General features: G+C 38.7%; 1 non-coding gene and 1 pseudogene across 1 annotated transcript; both read right to left on the reverse strand.

The window, feature by feature from the left end:
• Positions 1 to 1,191: 1,191 nt before the first annotated feature.
• On the reverse strand, positions 1,192 to 1,274 carry Trnal-cag (transfer RNA leucine (anticodon CAG)). The gene has a single exon. It is a non-coding gene; the product is annotated as a tRNA-Leu (tRNA).
• Positions 1,275 to 2,126: 852 nt separating this feature from the next.
• LOC139943160 (microfibril-associated glycoprotein 4-like) lies at positions 2,127 to 3,912 on the reverse strand (annotated as a pseudogene).
• Between the last annotated feature and the right edge of the window lie 996 nt (positions 3,913 to 4,908).

A 4,908-nucleotide genomic window follows, 5' to 3' on the forward strand; every position in this document is an offset into this window, starting at 1 on the left:
AACTTGTCAAACTCAATTAAATTATCATACATTAACATCAACTTGTACTACATGGACAGTTCATGAAGCAACTTTGTCAAAGGGTATAATGTACTTTTTCTAACACAAAACACAATGCTCACATATTTACACTAAACTAACACAATTTGAAGACAAATAGTAATAGTAAAGCTTCCCTTAAAATATTTGTGAAAAAAAGTAAAACAATGGGTCGTATAAACAAAAACTAGCATTTGCTTTTACAATAGCCTTTTACTTAAATCGTTATAAATAAAAGTAACCCTTAACTTGCTAGTAAATTGGTCGAAGAAGTATTTTATTCCTATCTGAAAGCACACAAATTCGTCCAACAAGGGTGTTTTTTCTTTCATCATTTACTCGCAACTTCGATAACCGATTGAGCCCAAACTTTCACAGGCTAATCGTTATTTTGTGCCCTTGTTGGAATTGAAGGCGGCAGTTTCCACATTGTCAAGTTGTTGATGGCTATGATGAGGAAACAGCCATCCTCTCCACACCTGTTATCGGTGTTTTTAGAGCAATTAAAGCACACAACACATTTGTATATTGTTACGGACTACGTGAAATCTACACTTTGGTCTTGTGTATAACTACTGTATAATTTGTAGAAATACTTGATATCCTTTGCAACATTATTTGAAACATCTACATTAAGTGTTACTCAATTGATTTTTCTTAAACGTGAATGTGTACATTAAAATATTATTACATACGTTTTTTTAATTTGAAAAGACGATCCTTTTCAAGTATATTTTTTAACTTAAGTTTACAACAAGTCTACATCTATTTCTAACGAATCCACAGTAAAGTGCATACCGTAACGAGTTTGGTTGAGTGTAAATTCCTATGAAATAAGTATGCTAACGTTTATCAATAGTATGACGTAACAGCAAAAGTGTTTATCAAACTACGGAATATTTGTACGAATCGTTACAACAGTTAGAAATGAAAAGAGTAACATTATCGGTATTATGAATATAAACAAATGCAAATTTAGAAATGATATCTTAATAAAGTATTTCATTGGTTGCTTGCTTCAATATCAAACACGACAACATCACTGCCAATTTGTTTTACTTACAGATATCCTGTCTAATAATGTGACTAAGGTATAACGTTTATTATTTGTTTTAGTAGTTATTATATGTATAATAGTATAATTAAAAAAAGTATCAGGAGTGGGATTCGAACCCACGCCTACAGGGTAGACTACGACCTGAACGTAGCGCCTTAGACCGCTCGGCCATCCTGACCGGATATTTCCCCACTTCGTAATGAAACAAACCTTTGTAATATGTTTTATATCGATATGGTTTTATTACGTCAATGCAACGAACGCTGCATTAAACCAAATAAATAGTCCAAGTTTAAAGGGAAGGTACATGTTTCGTAATTACTCAAAACAAAGTTAACTTAAAAACTGACTTGGTAACGAGCATTGGAGAGCTGTAGATGGTCAAAAACGTCGTGGGAAACGACTCCCTCTGAAGTAATGTAGTTTTTGCGAAAAGGGTAATTTATCTGAAATTATCTGAAAGCACACAAATTCGTCCTTTACGAGTGTTTTTTCTTTCATCATTTACTCGCAACTTCGATGACCGATTGAGCCTAAACTTTCACAAGCTTATCTTTATTTTATGCATATGATGGGATACACACAGTGAGAAGACTGGTCTTTGACAATTACGAAAGGTGTACCTTCACTTTAACAAAGACAACGAACGATTTAAATTGTTAGACAATCTTTTTAAAGTTAACAACCAGTTCAACGGGGTCAATTATTTTCGAGTTCCTACTTTTGATTAACTTGTCTGTTACCTGCCGTACTCCCATGCTACAATTCTTAAGTGAGCACCCGATACATCACATTCGTGCCAGTAGTTAACGACAAAACGGGGCAAGAAGATGCACAGTTCCCCTGACACAGGTTGTAATCGTCTCCCCATGTTACTGCCTCTGTTGGTAGGTAACGGCATGCTTGTAATTTGTGTAGAACCTAGGTAAGTGATGTAAAGAACTAGGTACATGTATATTTCCAAGCTGGTACTGGGCGGGCTTGCACTGCCCCAAGGACCAACGACAGTGCGCAGTGACAAACTTTGAGTTTATATTACTTGCCGTAATTTCATGCTGCATTTCTTGAGCGAGTATCTTCGACCTTTCCAACCCATCCACTCTATTCCCCGTCCGAATGGCGCATCTGCCTGTTGGAAGTATACACCGTTCAGATGAGCAGTATGGCAATCTCTATACCACCAGGCACCGGTATATGTCACAGCACAGTTTACACCAAACACGTCATTGTCCTGGTCCTTGGTAGTGAATGGGCGCCCATTGTGCCATGCTGTCAATGAATCACCTGCTGTACTCTGAGCATCATATGAACCGACATGGAGAGTGTACTTGTCACCTGTGTTATGAGACCCTGCGTAATGCATGTGCACACGCTGTCAATCATTTTATTTGTGTAAGTCCGTTGACCTACTGTGGGCGGCGCTTATCTGTTATGAAGGATCTAGAATAATCTAGTGTAGTACTTTCTAGAAAACCACACACGAATCCTTTAAATACGGGCTGTGAGAAATTTTCGAGAGGACACATTACGCAAGACTGGTGGAAGCTACGACTTCTGTGATTGTGATACAACTCGTTGAAGGAGCTTGTGATAGAGTTCGCGTTTGACCGAGTGCAGTTAAAGAGCGTATTTAGATTCCGGAAAGGACATTTTCGAACTTAGTCTACAGTTCGGTATTTTGGGGCCTTTTCCCCATATTTTGTGGCGGGTGTCAGATTGTGTACCCGTTGTTGTTTCGTCTTCTTCTGGACATTTTATCGGAGTGAGTTTACCCCGTGATAGCTCATAGTCACATCGGCAAAGAACTTATTTATCGCCCCTGGAGCTGATCGTTTAAAGCCAGTGTTTGTGTTCCTCACCGTATCTTCTGTTGCTGTCGACGTATTAGCCCGTAAGATACTTATTTTGTATAAGAACCATTTGTTAATGTACATTTGATTTAATCAATCATTGTATATTTGTTAAACCGAATCGGTAACTGAAGTGGTTGATAGTTTTATCATTAAATCGCTTTGTTTCTGTGTTCTTATACATCAGTGTCACCTTGTTTGATTTCTTTGTTGCATCTGAGGAAATTCAGGCTTTTTGAGTGATTTATATTCACGGATAGTTTGGAGTTTTTTGGATCGTAACACCTGTAACACCAAACTCACCATAAGAAGCCCAAGCTCTGTTAGACTGCCAATCTTCCAAATCTACTCTGAGTTGCCATTGACCCGATTTAGTAAGGTCACGCAGGATATTATTCCCTAACCAGAACTCATTATGCAGATCACCAAACCCAGATTGGTATTCAGTCCAGTTACGGTAAAAAATCAACCGAGCCATCTTGTCTCATCTGGAACACGATCCAGCCTCCTCCATCAGTCTCCATATCGCAGTAAACCTGTAACCCACCAGATGGACTTGTTGGATAGATTGTGTATATGCCACTCCTACGATAACCAGCTTGATACATCATCAAACAACTGCTGTAACTTGCAGTGCTCTGTGCTGGGTACAGAGTGTTGTTCACATTGTCATCATAGTACACACTTCCTTGCAGCTCAACGAAGTCATCTGGGTCGTGTGACCTGCTGCCGTCATTCAACTCACATAAACGGGTTGTGATGTGATAGTTGACTGATACACACTGTGGATATGTGAAGCATTGTCGCACGCAGTTTACTGGAGATGGTTCAGTCTTCCATTTAAACACATGGTTCAGCAACGCACGATCGCGGACCATGTGAAAGGCTGAACCTTTTGTGATGCACTCACTTGTGCAACTTTCCACCATGGAAAATAATCATGACAACAACCATGACCCGTTTCATGATGAAGATAATATGAAAGTTGCCATATGTAATCTAGTATCTTCACTTGGTGTTGATCTTTGACGTCAGTTACATGGACAGACCTACCCGCACGGCTAAGTACCGAACATGCACTGTGGCCACAGCGAAAACCGATATTTTTGTAGTGTGCAAGCAGCGCTTTGTCAATCTTTGTAGAGCAATTTGGACAACGTAGCCTTTCCACCATGAAAATAATCAAGACAGCAACCATGAACGTGTCCATTCTGAAGGTAGCTAAGAAAGCTGTTAGATGCAATGCAGTTATCTTCACTCGGTGTTGATCTTTAATTGATTGTCAGTTACAGATACACCCTTACCCGTACGGTTCCAAACACGCACTGTGGCCGCAGCGAGGGTAAAACTGAGTGTGGTGCTCGAGAAGCAGTTTGCAATATTTATAAAGCAATTTGTGCAGCGCACCCTTTTTATATTTCATAACAAAGTATTACATTGTTGATGAAATTGCTTTTAGTATGTATCGTATAGTAGCACCTATAATTTTGACCTAGTCGGCCTAGATTAAAGCCATTAATTATTAATTCAGCTAAGTGCAAAGTTGGGTTTAAAGGACACTAGATAATGTATGATGGAGGTTTAATAAGGGTATATTGGCTAAGTGGCTTGTTTAATTTATGGACATTGAGGACTTTTGTTAACTGTAAAAAGACAGTCTTCTCACTTAGTGTATCTCAACTATGTATGAAAAAACTGGACATTTGAACCTAATTGGTCATTGAAACTGTGAGATAATAATGAAATAAAGGGCACCCTTGTAACACGGTAGCTGTATGGTAAGCACGGATTATTCGCTTTGGAGTGACAGCATTTAAACACCAGTTTATTGTCAATGGATATCGAAATATGATATGCTTGGAATTAGTACTATATCAGTGATGAATTACAACACATCAGATTGCATAAGTCGTTCAGGAAACTAAATGCCATGCTATTTGAGACCGGTGTAATGTGAGTATC

This window comes from Asterias amurensis, chromosome 10, assembly GCF_032118995.1.
Source record: "Asterias amurensis chromosome 10, ASM3211899v1".
NCBI classification, from domain to species: Eukaryota; Metazoa; Echinodermata; class Asteroidea; order Forcipulatida; family Asteriidae; genus Asterias; species Asterias amurensis.